General features: G+C 42.0%; 1 protein-coding gene across 1 annotated transcript in view; it reads left to right on the top strand.

Moving 5' to 3' along the window:
- The window catches only part of ZFAT (zinc finger and AT-hook domain containing), a 452145-nt gene that overhangs the window by 359671 nt on the left and 76881 nt on the right, over positions 1-15593 (top strand). The window contains exon 25 of the transcript XR_009697705.1: positions 12454-12649. The gene's annotated coding sequence lies outside the window, so the exon portion shown is untranslated. The remainder of the gene's footprint in view (positions 1-12453; positions 12650-15593) is intronic.

Below are 15593 nucleotides of genomic sequence, written 5' to 3'. Positions count from 1 at the left end.
AGCTGGAATAAATATCTGGATAAATAATTCTTTCTGCCAGATGCCATGTGTCTCTCCCTCCCTCTCTGGATGTTTTGGTTACAAACTGTGATCCTCCTGGATGGCTCCCTGCAGATTTTATGGACCTTCCTCACCTTCGCTCATCAAGGTCCAGAAACCCATTGGTCATGTTATCCAGAGCTAATTGCCTCGTGGGGTGATTTTCTCCCGCTTGAACAAGCATTAAATCACTCTTGGAGTTCCTATTTCATTGGGGATGTTTTCTACCTGGGTTGGTGTCATTCAACATTAAATCATCTCTCCTCCGGAGTAAAGGTTAGTTTTCTCACACATTTAATTTATAGTCCCAAGTGGAAAAGAACAAAGCACAGTGAGGGGTTGCATTACTCGCCTTGCTAATAATTCTTTAACCTGTTATGATTTTAAATTAAGATGCTGATGACAATAAAAATTAAACAAAATAATGTGAGTACTAATAATAAAAACAACAGCAAATTCCTTATATTTTGTTGTATATTATAATCATTGACAATGCCCTTTCATATATGTTTATTATTATTATTACTCTCATCATCATCATCATCATCTTGCAATAATTCAGAGAAGTTACCCAGACAGATATTAAACAGAAAGCCACACAGATGCAAATCCTGGAGAGCTTCAACCTTTACATTAGCCTGTTTGATTTCCATGTCAGACATGATGAAGCGTCATGTTTGGAGATGACTCAACCAAGAAGCCTGGGTCTGAATTCCAGCTCTGTTGCTTACTGGCTGGGACAGCTTGGGGACAGCATTGAACCTCTCTAAACTCAACTTCCTCATCTCTAAAATAGGGAAACTGCGTGAAATAGATATAAGAAATAGATGTAAAATGTGTGGAACACAAAAGCAATAAAAAATGGCAGCCAGTCTGACTGGCAGGTGGTGTCAATCAGACACTCCATTCTCAGCAGCAGGTGAGGTAGAGAATCACTTCCTCCACTAAACTTGACACCGACATGCAGATGGAATTTCAGCCTCCCCACAGCGTCTACTCTGTAGGCTCCATCGTTAAGATTATCTCAACTCTGGTATCTAAACAAATATCTGTCCTTCCAAACCACAGTCTTTTAAATGGGGTATTTGAGCCCTGCAGAACTGTTGTCCGTTATCCTTCCAGCGTGGGGCTGGGGTGAGCACTAGTGAATGTGTGTGCCTGGGAGCATCCTCATTTAGCGCATGAGCCCCTCCTTCAGTGACCCTCGTCCACATCCTGAGCTTTGTCTTGCACTCCGTTCACACTCTCCACTCCTACTAAATTGCTCTTCTAGCTGTTTCCTCGATGTGCCCGGCCACTTGGTACCCTGTGCCGTTGCTCACACATGGCGAGCCCTTCTCTCTCTCCGCAGCCCCCTCTGCCTTCTGAAACTCTCCTCAGCTCCTGACACTCAGATCTAGTGTCATCTCTATGAAGACTTCCTTGGATCTTTCTTTAGAAATGACCCCCTTTTCCCTCTTTCATTTCCTTTGCTCTTGGAGGAAATAGCTTAGATACTGATATTATTACGGGATCTGGATAATATGCATGGGTTGGAACTAGAACATCACAGACTAGAGGATTTACAGTGTCCAGCTGGGCAGGAGGACATTTACTGATACAAGGGCGTTCTCCTGTGGTTCAAGATTTAACGTCCTGGCAAGGACACCTTGGAGCCAATCCTAATCTGTTGGGATGACTCGCTGAGACTTGGAAACAATGATGGGAACAAGGAGGAGCCAGAACAACCTTAGCAGAGAAATGAGGAGGAGAGGTCAGAAGGCTCAGAGAGATGGGAAGAATAGACTGGATTTATTATGTGAGACCAGAGAGTACACTACTTTGATTATGTTCCCTGGGAGGATACTCAGGACATGCCCTTCACTTAGCCAATAAGGAAGACACTGCTGGGGGCAGGGCGGGGCATGGACTCTTTGAAAAACTCAGTGGCATTTATGGGCCAGGGTTGACAGAAGCAGGTGATGTCCTCGAAATGGACATGATAGGTTCTAGCTAGCGGAGTCAGGTGTCGACACTTAACTACCAGAATCAGGAAGACATAGTTACTATAAGGGGACAGCAAGGCCAGAGGCACAACCAGGGTGCCTTGGACTTACAGGATCTATAGCAATGGCTAGTAGATCATGGTGATCTAAGGGGCCATAGAGATGTAGCTTGACTTGTGTAACTGGAAAAAAAATCAAGAGCTGGTGAAGAGAGGGCTGAAGCTAGCCATCACCATGGACAACTTGTGGTCTGTCACCCAGTTTCTAGATCTGAGGCAGCTCTCAAACCCAGAGTCCCACGTTTGAAGGAGAGATTGAGTGCCCTCATGGAAGAGACCTGTAAAATGGCAGCAAGCAAACATAGTAACAATTCCTCCAAAAGTTCCCCCCAAAACTTGTGACCATTGACCAGAGGAACCAGTGTTTTTTTCAATTCCCTATAGTTACTGACCTAGGAGGAAGAATACTGGGGCCTGGTTAGTAGATGGGTCAGCAAGAAAGATGAGGGTGTAACCAAAAGGCACTGTTGCCATACTGCAGCCCCACTCATGGGACCCCCTGAATGACAAGGGCAATGGAAGGGTGCAGAGCGGCGGCAGCGTACTTGGTCGTTTAAGTTGGGTGGAGGGAAAGGAGAGCTGAGCTAAGAAGTACACTCTGACTCAGGGCCAGAGCCAAGGGCTGGATGGAAACCTGGGGAGGAGGCTGGTGGAGGGACTTCTGTCATGTTAGTGTGTTCTAGGTGCAAGGGTCTTTGTACCTCTCTTGAATGTCCACCTGAGGGCAGCCACCACAGAGAAGGAAGTTCAGGACATCGGGGTGAACGGGAAGATTTTCCCAGGGACGCCAGCATCTCTCAACTGCTCCAGTGCCCTCTTCACCATATAATGTAGCACATTTTATTTATTGTCTGTCTAATGTATAGGCGATACAATGTCAGACATTTATGTCTGTTTTTTCTCCGCTGTAATCCTTATTACCTAGAACAGACCCAGGCACATGGTAGGTATTCAATGAACATTTGTCCAGTGGATGAATATAATATGTATGAATCATTTTTGATATATCTGATTTTTTTCTGATAAGAATTCTGGTTTTTTTCCCTTGTCCAGTTTTAAAATGGTCCCTTTTGTCCTTCTCATCACTTTCTGACCACTTCTTTTAAAAGAAGGTAGTAAATGGGTCTGATTTTTTTTCTTAAGATAGCTTCCTAGAAGTACTTTTATCAGATAGTGAATTCTTTTTTTTTTTTTAATTTATTTTATTTGTGGCTGTGTTGGGTCTTCGTTTCTGTGCGAGGGCTTTCTCTAGTTGCGGCAAGTGGGGGCCCCTCTTCATTGCGGTGCGCGGGCCTCTCACTATCGCGGCCTCTCTTGTTGCGGAGCACAGGCTCCAGACGCGCAGGCTCAGTAGTTGTGGCTCACGGGCCTAGTTGCTCCGCGGCATGTGGGATCTTCCCAGACCAGGGCTCGAACCCGTGTCCCCTGCATTGGCAGGCAGATTCTCAACCACTGCGCCACCAGGGAAGCCGATAGTGAATTCTTTTAGAGCTTAAATTTTATTGTAGTAAATTTATTTCAAATATTGCTATGTGTTTACCTGGCTACTAGAATTTTTAAGAACTTGTTACATATTGCACAACTGCTTCTGTACTGATCTGTACTTCCACCAGAATTTCTAACTTATCACTTCTTTCCCTGGCAGCACTAATTTGTAAGTATTTTCCAATTGGGTAGATGGGAAAATGCCCCCATATTTTGTTATTATTTATAAAATTGAACATTCATTAGCTATTTGATTTTCTTCTGTCTGTTAATATTATTTATTCATTTTCCAATTAAGGATTCATCCATTTTTAATGAACTCTTCAAATAAAAATGGTAAACACTAGTGCAAAGAAGTTATTAGGTACATTTTCTTGAGTTTTATTGCTGTCTTAAATTTTGTAGGCGTTTCTCTTCTATAGATGTTTATTTATATTGTAAGATAGCATGCTCTTTGGTGTTCTAATTTGTGGCTTCTGTTGCTTTTGTGCTGAGAAAGTCTGTCCTCTTCTGTAGAGCAATAAATACTCTATGTTTGTACCTAGTGTCTTTATACGTACAAATCATTAATCTTAACAGGATTTATTTTGCCACATAGTAGTGAGAATCTAAATTTGATGTATTTGTTTTTAGCAAAAGCAGCCATTTTTTACAATACGTCCTGAATATTCTTCCCTATTTATTTGCTGTTCTTCCCTTATCATATATTAATTCGTATTTATACGAAGTTCTGTTTCTGATCTATGTGCTCTGTTTCATTGATACTGTTGTCTAACTCAGTCAGTTGTGTGCTATTCAACTTAAAAATGATGGCTTTATTGAGATATAATTCATGTACCATAAAAGTCATCCTTTAAAAATGTGTAATGCAGTGGTTTTGTTGTGCAGCCATCACCACTGTCTAATTTTAGAGCACGTTTATCATTCCCCAAAGAAACCCTGGACCCTTTCACAGTTCCTCCTGCAATTTCCCCCTCCCACGAGCCCCTGGAACCACTAATCTACTTTCTCTCTATATAGATTTGCCTATTCTAGACATCTTCTATAAATTAAGTCATATGTGTCTTTTTGTGTCTAGCTTACTTCACATAATATTATGTCTCAAGGTTCATCCATATTGTAGCATGTATCAGTACTCCATTCCTTTTTTTTTTTAAGACCAAATATATTTTATTTTATTTTATTTTATCCATTGTATGGGTATACCACTTTTGTTTATCCATTCACCAGTTAATGGACATTTGGGTTGTTTGCATTTTTTGGCTATTATGAATAATGCTGCTGACATTAGTGAACAAGTTTTTGTGTGGACATATGTTTTCTTTTCTCTTTCATGTATAACTAGGAAAAAAATTGCTGGGTAACTGTATATATAGCTTTTTGAGGAAGTGCCAAACCCTTTTTCCAAGTGGCTGAACCATTTTATATTCCCATCAGCAATGTATGAGGGCTAACCCTTAGTTGAAAACCTTCTGTCCTTCTATTTAGCATCTTTTTAAATTTTATTTTTTCTAATGTTAATTTATAGACTATTTATTTTAATTTTCTAATTCTTTAATATTAACTTAAATACATTATTGTGTTCTTGCTATTTTTTAAATGAAAGTGTTTTCTTAGCTTATTATTGAAAATAAAGTATTCAAAACTACAATTTTTACCTGGGTCTAATTTTGAACACATTATAATTTTTCTCATTTTTAATATTTAAAACAGTTGTAATTATCTTGCATTTTCTGTTTTATATTCAAGAGGTTCTGTGGTGTATGAAGTTGTCTAATGATTTTTAAAAAAAATGATCAAGTGGAAAAAAAGGGTCTATAAAGCGTTTAGAACAGTAGGGACAGGAACACACTAGGGACACCGTCAACAATAGACTCTTTTTTTTCTCTCTTCCCTCCATACCTCTGTCCCTGGCATTCCTCTTACTTCTCTTCTTCCAGATTCTTTGTGAATAAACTATTTGGGACAACCTGAAATTTGTAGTTTTCTATTAATCTTGTAATTTATAAAGTGCAAAGAAATATTTCTGTGTGTTCCCTGCATGCATGTTCCCTGGAATGCAGTGTGCCTTACTGATCTGGACTCTGGAAGGTTTTCTTCTTCCCGTCCCCTCTTCCCCACCCCTTCGTTCTCCCTCTGCCCCCTCGCACCCCCCTCCGGCTCCTCCTCTCCTCTCCTTTTCCAGCTCTGTGGTTGTTTCTTCTTTTTTCTTCTGGAATTAGCACTGCTCATGATTTAGAACTTTTTCTTACATATCAAACTTCCATTATGTTAGTTTCTTATTCCTTTTCCTGTCTCTCCTGAGATTAAATCTATAGCTTGTTCTCTACATTGTTTAATCTCTTGCAGTGCTGTTTCTGTTTCACTCCCTTGCAATATTGATTTTAATTGTTATTGTATTTTTAGTCTTATTGCAGTATTTCCTGCTTGAAGTCAACTGCCTTTTTCATCTCTTCTAGTGTTCTTCTTTATGCTTCTTTGCTTTTCTTTTTAACGAGTGTTGTCTTTTGCATATTACCGATGAAACCAAGCAAATGTGTATCAGTTGGCTTTTGCTACATTAAAAAAATAAACACCACAAAACTTAGTGACTTATAACAGCACATTTACTATTTCTCACTCTTCTGTAGGTCAGTTGGGTGGTTTTTCTGCTCTGGGCTGGCTTGGCTGGGTGTGGATGGTCTAGGATTGCTTCACTCATCTGTCTGGCAATTGGCGGGCTTGCTGGTGTAGGTGGCCTCAGCTGAGACGTGTGATCTTACATCCTTGAGTTCCTAGTCCAGCCTCTTGCATAGGGCAGTCCCAGGGTTCCATGGAGCAGCAAGGGAAGACAAGCATTAATGCACAAATACTTTTCAAGCCTTGGTTTGCATCACATTTGCTAAGGTCTCAGTCAAAGTTAAGTCCTAGGCTAGCCCAGAGTTTCATATGGAAAAGCATCACCAGAGGGCTAGGAGGGAGGGTACAGAATAATATGTGGTCATGTTTACAAACTCCATGGATTTAATGTTTTCTTTTATCTCTTATGGTAAATCACTTTTAGAGACATGCTCTTCCTCCAATGTCTAGGCTCCTTCTCCTTCCATGAACCTCTTCTTGAGTATTCTTTTCATGTTGGTTTTTGAATGTTTGGTAATTTTTTCATGAGGAAGGTCTTTCTAAACATAGTATTTATCTCCCTTTATAACCTCCCTCTTGTTTGCTTTACTATCAGAAGGTGATATACAGTAGTCCTGAGGCATGGTCCTCTCTTTTCCTCCTTTTCTAGTTACCTGACTGCCTTCCAGTGGCTTCACTGCTCTGCTTTATGTGGAGATACACACTTAGGTGCCAATCATGATATCAGTCAAGTTTCGTTTGATGTTAATAAAAAGTCCATAAGTCCTCTTTAAATAGTTGACTGCTATCTTTGGTTTTCAAAGAAGTTTTGGAATTTTGCCTTTTTCTGTGTCTTCATATGTACTTCTATTAGAGTATTATATGTTAGCTTGATGCATTGTCAAACTGAGAGCCTAGAAGAGCAATAGTAATTACGAACATTACCTTAAGGAAATTAATACATTTAGCAATCATTTCTTGTGGGTTTTGTGAAGGTTAAAGGAGATGATGTACATAAAGCGGAGAGCACAGCACCTAGCTTAGAGCTACATCACACATGTTGATTCTCATCACATATCTAAGTGAGAAAATGCATGGGCAATGGATAGCCATGTTTAAGTGTATACACTGGACTACTGAGTAGAGTTTCATGGAGATGCTTTAAGGACATAGACGTTAAGTGGGAAACCCTTGCTGGCAGTGATCTCCCCAGCTCTAGAAGTGTTGCAAAGAAGGCATAGAAGACTCAAATGTCAGGTAGGGAGTTAGATGCATGACTTTTCAGGTTACTGCCAACTTTGATCTTCTGATTTTAAAAGAAAATATTTGGCCATTTATTCAGTATTTTAGCCATTTCATTTATAGAAGCTATTTTACTAACTTTTCCCACTGACAAGACATTTTGTGGAGACTGATACTTGTGTGAAAATGCTGTTTATTTGGAAAGCATCACAAAAATTTTGCTCTGTTTCTTATTTTCTATTTTTTTAAAAAAAATTATTCCTTATTTAATGACGAAAATTTTGCTCGTTTTCTAGTGTTCGCCTGACATAATAAAATGATGTATTATGTGCTGCCGTAGTTACGCGGTGACACACCAAATATTTATCGAACGCCTACTATCAATCAGCCATTGTACCTACCCTCTTCTTGCTTAAAGTATTTTGGGGGTAAGATATAATTAAAAGCAGTTGTTCTTAATGCTATTGTATGTAGAATCGGCAAAGTTGCTTTTGGTCAAAAGATAGATTCTCAAGCTCCTCAATCAGATTCTGATTCAGTAAGTCTGAGTGAGACCAAGGATATGTTATTACAAACACCCTGGATCACTCTGATGTAGGTGGGATATATCTGAACACAGTGTGAGAGATGCTGGGGGAGAGGAGAGATCAGGTAACTGGGGTCAGATGGCTGAGTTCCAATCTGGGCTCTGCCATTTACTAGTTATATCACCTGTTATATAATTGGCCTCTGACATCTAATATGTGCTCAAGAAATATTTGTTGAATCAATGAGCTTACGTCTGTTTCCTTATCTTTAATACCAAGATAAAAAAACAAAACACCTGCCATGAATGCTATGAGCGTAAAATTAAGTAGGGGATAAAAGGTACCCGGACATATATTGTGGCTCAAAAATGGTAACTTCTCTGAGGCAAGTGAATTTCATAGGTATGCTACTGTCTGCAGCAATAAATCTTAGAGGATTTCTGACATTAATCAGAGTCAAAGAAGCTGTGGTTAGCCCTCTTCCTTTCGAGACGGTCAGAGATGACCATTGTTATACAGACACATCAAAAATGTTTATTATAGCCTTGATCCAAAATGAGACATCACAATTAAACCATAGAAACTACCATCCCCCAAATAATATGAGTTGTTCACTGTGAAAATTATTCTTGGTAGAGATGAGTGTAGGAATTACATCACTGCCCCCACTGTAGGTTCTATTTATTACTTTTAGGCCAAGGTTTTATTTCCCTGTAAAAATGTCATATATTTAATAAATTAGGATTTGTAGAATAACTGATTAGGCAATAAAACGACTTCCACTATTAACAGTAACACACATTCTGGAAATATGAACAAAGGCCTGTTGGCTATAGTTTAAGATTAAGATAAAATTTTGACAACTGGCAATTGGAAAATATGCAAAAGTCTAAGTAAGTATCACCTTGAGCTTCTCAGAACGAGGATATTCAAAAACATGAAGTATAAATATTGGAAAACGTTGTTATGATACAAAAAGTCTCCGCTGGAGGCTCTCGGTGTTGTGGAAAGCAGATTAATATGTAGCAAGTCTGCTCTATTTGTGAATTTCCGTTCCTTCTTTATTCATGGTCCAGACTTCTCTGTTTAGACAGAATCATCTGTTGTGAAACTCGGAAGGGAATTTATAGGTCACAGAACCCAATGCATGCCTCTGTTGCCCAGCCACTGCTCCTGGCGGACACTGCTAATCCAATTCATGTCTGTTTCCAGCTGAGTCTGTCTCATCATGGAATCCCTCAACACAGGACTCCTGGAAATCATCATGGATTAATTAAAGTTGGAATGTAAATGAAAATGTTTGGCTGTCTCTTATTTAGATTATAGTAAGTTACACAGGTATTAGTGGTAGAACTGGATTTCAATTCTAGGTCTTGATCTTGCTACTGTGAGCGACTCTCCTAAGAACATGGACATTGGGAGAGCTCGGGCCAGTGACAAGAAACTGACCAGGAAGAGTCCTTTTCCTGCATCCCCAGCATTGGCTCTTGACCCATTCTGCCATTGACTTCAAACAAATCACTTCATATTTCGGGGCCAATAAAGATTCATGCCCATGAAGTTAGGGATAATTACCTATCTCTAGGGCTTCTATGAGCATCAAAGGAAGTAATAGATGTGAATGCATCTTTCAGATTTTACATGTAGGTGAATTTCCGCTGTTAACACTAAAATGCAGCTTCCTAGAGTCTCAGGCCATTTTTTTCCCCAGGTATCTGAGGAGTTATCCTTTAAAGTGCCAAGTATTTTATTTTCAGTATTTCGGATGGAAGTTTTCCTATAATGAGTTCACACTTTACTGATCTTTCAAGCATAATACAATAAACGCAATTTGATCTTCTGGATGACTCACTGACATTAAGAAAATGAGCTTTTGTAAGACAATTCTCAGGGACTTACTAAGGCATTCCGGAACGTGGGTCTCCCTACTGACTGGCTTTGAGTGCCTGTGGCTTTGTGACTCCTCATGTCCCCTCTTAATGAATTCGTTCAGCCTTCTATTCCTAACTGGCATTTCTCTTCCTTCCAATCAGTTGTCTCCTAGGAATGTCTCTCCTTAATTACTTTTTCTACTTTGCTGTGGATCAACTAAAGAGCTAATCACGTTTTTGTACAAATCAAATCACGGTCACAACCCCAATATTGACATTCTTTGGGTACTCACCAGGTATCTTTTTCTTATAACAACCCAGTGAGGGAGGTCGAAATCTTCAAGTCATCCTGACTCCATTCTTTATCTCACAGCATGTGATCAATCCTTTTGGCTCTACTCTCAAGACGTATCCAGAATCTGACCACTTCTTATCACTCTCACAACTATCTCCTAGTCCAAGCCATCACCACCTCTCATCTGGCTGCCTACCTGGCCTCCCTGCTTCTGGCCTTGCTCCCTTCAGTCGGTTCTCAACACAGCAGCCAGTGAGCATTAAGATATAAGTCACTTCCCTTTACCCCTCCTGCTCCAATGCCCATAACGTCCCACACCTCTCACTCAGAGCACAAGTCAAGGACCTCAACATGGTTTCCTGGGCTTGGATGGTCAGCCCTCATTACCTCTCTCTCCGCCTCTTCTTTGGCTCAATCAGCATCAGCCATATTTCCCTGTTTTTGTACTTCAAACTCACCCATCTCATTCAGTTCCCAGGGCATTTGCCCTTGCTGTGTCCTCTGCCTGGAGCACTCTTCCCCCCAGGTCTCCACATGGCTCCCTCCCTCCTGTTCTTCAGGTCCCTGTTCAAAGGCCTCCCTTGACCAGCCCAGTTTAAGTTTTAGTTCCCTCCATACTCCCTATCCACCTTCCTTGCAGTATTTTTCTCCATAGCATCTGCCATCTCACATGCAATATCTTAGTTGTTTATTTTGTTGTTTGTCTCTCTTCCTTTATTAGAACCATGTTTTTTTTGTTGTTGTTGCTATATCCTTGTGTGCCTAGAACAATGCTTCACACATTTTAGGTACTTGAGAAGTGTTTGTTGAATCTTTGAATGAATGAATGCATGTTATGAACACACAGAAGAGGAAAGTGATGCTTTGGACGTAAATGGAAGAGACAGAGCTGGGATTTGGAGCTGACACCTATAGGCTCTAAGCTACGTTTGAATTTTATCCAGAGGAATAATAAGTAGACTATGGATTGGGTTTCCTCCCAGGAGTAAAATGAATAAGTGGTGATGGAGTATTTGGTTAGTTCTATATTTCCTGTGCAAAGGCAGATTTTTGTTTCCCTTCTGATTTGTAAGTGTGATTGTCAGATACAACCATTTGTTCATCCATCATTTATCCAACCCGTCCATCCAGTCACTTCTCAGCAAATAGTCGCTGGGTGCCCCTAGGAGCCTGGCAGGTGGCCAGGGGGTTGCTGCCCTCCTGTTGTTCACGGCCTCACCAGGACAGCATGGGAGCCTGTGAGAGTCTGTGGATGTGGCCCCCTGCCCTACCAGGGAAGCTGATGGGAGGCTCTGAGAGGGGGGAGGCCTTGGTCAATTCTGAAGAATTCCAGCAAAGCTAGACCCTGAAAGTTGCTTCAGACAATGGAGCAGCATAGAAAGCTTGGCATTTCTGGTGCTGGGGACCTGCAAGAGGGTGAGCAGAGCTGGGTGTCAGAGGGCCAGGGCTGCAGTGAGCAGGAAGGCGGGAAGCAAGCCTGGACCAGGTCTGGAGGTGCCTTGGATGTTGTTATTATTTTCCTTTATTGGTAAATAACATCAAACAATCTTTTGAAAAATATAAAGACAATTCTTTGTTTTAGAAAACTTTTTTGTTTTTTGTTTTTTTGCTTTACGAAGGCCTCCCATGTAAGAAGCATAGGGACCAACTCCAGTATTACAGCCTGCAAGATGCCCTCTCTTAGGCTAAGTGATGTTTCTCTCCTTTGGGCTCCTAGCATTTTCTACGCAAAATTGCCAGAGAACTGTCTGTCTCCCCTGTGCTGTGAGCCCCTGGGGGCTGGTGTAGAGTCTTAGGCATCTATTTAGCTCAAGCAGTGTCTCAGTGGCCTAAACATTTTTTGAAAGAAATATCCTGAGTTCATGTAGTAATGTTCTGAGCGCGTTTCGTGGGCATTCTGATTTGACGATGCTGTTGTACATCTCTTTAGGAGCCAAGGCAAGTGAGGAGCATTGGTGCGTCCAATCGGACCAAGAGTGTTAGTGTGATATTCATTTCAGATTAGCTTAGTAAAAGGTGTGATGTGGCTTCTCAAGGGGACATACATGCTGCCTAAGTCGCTTTTCTCCAGTTGCTGGTTGGTGAACCCAAGAGGCTCAGCATCTTCTGTAAAGCCAGACCCCTCTCCCTGCAAATGGCTGCTGGTTGGAGTTCCCAGGGACTCAAGCTGGGGTCCTTTCCCAGCTGATTAGAGGTGTAAAAACACTACAGACAGCTCTCCTCTCCCCACCTTCCCCGGGGAAGGCAGGGCCTTCTGCGGTGGCATCTAAGATGGGAAGAGGGGTCCAAGGGCTAAGGGGAGACCTTTGGGTGAGGATCTTCTCATAAATGTGGACCTTCTGTGTTCCACAGGAAGGGTCACTGTCATTGACCTGAAGACTCAGAGGTTACTGCTGCCACAGATAGTACTTGTGTGTCTTGAGTTCTAGAAGGAAGGGACTTGCCACGTCGCTGCTGATGGAAATTGCAGACCACTGGGACAACTCATTTGTTTATCCATGGTTGATTGATTGATTCATTCGTTCAACAAGTACTTGTTAAATACTTGGTAAGTGCTGGATCTTTTCTTAGCCAACACTGTGTGGGGAGCAGTAAATAGGGTCCACTGCTCCAAGGACTTTCCTTCCTCCCTTCCTCCCTCCTTCCTTCCTTCCTGCATTAATTAACTCACTCACTAATTCACTTATAGTGGCTAAGGGCATGGTCTTTGGAGCCAGACTGCCTGGATGTGAATCTCAGCTCTATAACATTTTAGCTGGATGACCTTGGCAAGTAATTTAACTTTTGTGTTTCCCTCATAAAAGGGGGATCACAATAGTACCCAGTGAATAGTGTTCTTATGAGGTATGCCTGCCACATAGTAAGTTCTGTTTCATTCAAAATATTTAATGAAATCTATTATGTGCCAGGTCTATGTTAAACATGGAGGACACAGTGGAAAATGCTGCAGATTTGGGCCCTGTTTTCATGAAGCTTCTAGTCTAGTGAGGGAGACAGACATCATTCAAATAACCATAGATCACGTATATAGATATATGATTACGCATGGAATAAGGACCACGGAAGAACAGGACGAGGTGCCATGTGGGCAAAAGAACAGTGTTCCTGAAGAACTGTGGTCCCTGTATCCCCAGAGGATAGAGGAGATTATAACATTAGAAGACACTCAGGAAATACCCCTTGAATGAACACAAGTTCTTCTGAGCTAAGGTCTAAGGAAGAATAAGAATTAAGTACGCATAGAGAAAAGGAAGGGAAGAAAATTCTAGGGGAAAAAACCCCAGCATGTGTAAAGACTCTGGGTGGAAGGGAGTGTGACAGCTTCCAGGTGTGAAAAAGGGCACAGTGATTGGAATGCAGAGGAGACAGACGGTGGGACCAGGGGATGCTGGAGAAGGAGGCTGGGATCAGAGCCTTGGCAGCCATGACCGAGCCTTGGATGTTTCTTCTAAGAGCAATGAAACCACTTTAAGCAAGAGAATAACAGAATCAGGTCTGTATTTTTAAGACATTACCCAGTGGGAGAGGGGAGGAGGCCAGAGTGTGTGCGGTGGGACTGTTCAGAGATATGGTAGTCGGCTTTCACTAGGTTACGCTGAGGAAACATTTATCCCAAATTCTCGGCGGCTTCCATCAGCAAAGCTTTATTTCTTGCTCACGTTACATATTGGCCGTGGGTAGCTTTGGCTCTTTTCCAAGTGTCCTCTTCATTCTGGGATCCAGTGTGATGGCAAAGGTTTTTCGGTGGGGTGTATGGTTCTCATGGCAGAGGGAAAAGGGCTACGGCTGACCACAGGCAGGTCCTTCAAGCTTCTGCTCAGAAGTGACGTGCTGTCAGTTTTGATCACATTTGATTGGCTGGTACAAGTCACATGGCTGGGTCTAATGCCAATGGTTGGGAATTCCATTCCTCTCATTGAAGGAACAGCAAGTTGCATGTTTCAGTCTCTTATGGGGAAGGGGAGTGAATGGTGATGGCAGGAGTCCACGTGAATGGGGATAATGGGGTAGGAGAAAGGTCTCCAAGGGAGCTTGGGGGATAAAAGTGACAGAGCTCGGTGCTATGCTGGATACAGAGACCGAGGGAGAAGGAAGTGTTAAGAATGTGTCCCAGATGTTCTGGATGAGTCGTGTGCCCCCTCTCCCCCGCATATCCCTGGGACCTGACCATTTCAGTGCGCTCCATCCAGATCCCCCAGCAGTATTTCACCTCTGCCCCTGAGGACTTCTGGAACTGTGAGAGGCTGGGTGGCCCATGCGTGTGGGGTAGCCTGGAAGTGCTGGGGAATTTATGCCTCTAGAAACAGCCTTCAACTAGTGACTTTTTGGATTTGATGTATAAATACTTGCAATCCTTTGATCTGCACGTGGGATAATTCTGAGGTATGTGTTCCTGTTTTCCATGGAATTAAATGTCAGTCATCCACTGTCAGGGCTGGATTAGTAATCTACCCTTTAGTAGCTGACTTTCCTTCCTATCATATTTCTCCACTCTCCTCCTGGTATTCCCTGAATCATCCCAACAAACTACTTGTGCTTGAACCCCTGTCTTGGGATCTGCTTCTGGGGCTGCTCCAACAAAGACATCATTTACAGAGCCAGGAGACACCAGGAAAAACCAGGTTTTAAGTAACTCTGCGATATCCCTGTGGTGATGTCAAGTAGGTTGATATAAGCACATGTCCAGAGTTGGAGACAGGACTATGGGACTCATGGGCATTTAGCTTACTGTCTAATGGAAGGAGAGAGACAGTTACAGATAGTTCCAAGGCAATGGGTAACGTTGGTTTAAAGGCAAGGACCAAGGAGGGCAGGAGCTCAGAGCCGGGGGAGGGTGGAGGGTGCGATCCAGGAAGGCTTCCAACTAGTGGTGGCTGTTGGTCAGGAGAAGGGCGATGGAAGAATATTCCAGACCATGGGGGCTGTGGGGAGGAGGGAGGAGAGCATATGTGAAGTCTTAAGTTGTGTATGACACTAAGGAATTGAATATGATTACTGGCGGGGGGAAGGGTAGGGGGAGGGATAGTTAAGGAGTTTGGGATTGACACGCACACACTGCTATATTTAAAGTGGAACACAGACCTACTGTATAGCACAGGGAACTCTGCTCAATATTATGTAACAACCTAAACGGGAAAAGAATTTGAAAAAGAATAGGTACGTGTATATGCATAACTGAATCACTTTGCTGTACACCTGAAACTAACCCAGCATTGTTAATCAGCTATACTCCAGTATAAAATAAAAGGTTAAAAAAAAAAGAATTGAATATTTTCATCTATAAAAAATCTTAAAGGAGCTACAGGAGAAATATATAAGGTACCAAAATATAAGATTAAAACTTCAGACAGGAAAACCAGAGGATTGTATCCATTGTCATAGTACACATGAGAGAGTCCCGGAGGCCACGCTGATGCCTTGACACACCTGAAGGTGGAGTACGCACAGCTCATGGAAACATACACAGCTGGTTTGTTCTGTGGCTGAAGGTT

This window comes from Eubalaena glacialis, chromosome 17 (assembly GCF_028564815.1).
Source record: "Eubalaena glacialis isolate mEubGla1 chromosome 17, mEubGla1.1.hap2.+ XY, whole genome shotgun sequence".
Taxonomy (NCBI): Eukaryota; Metazoa; Chordata; class Mammalia; order Artiodactyla; family Balaenidae; genus Eubalaena; species Eubalaena glacialis.
The sequence above is the reverse complement of the archived record's forward strand: the minus strand, read 5'-3'. Positions and strand labels throughout refer to the sequence as shown.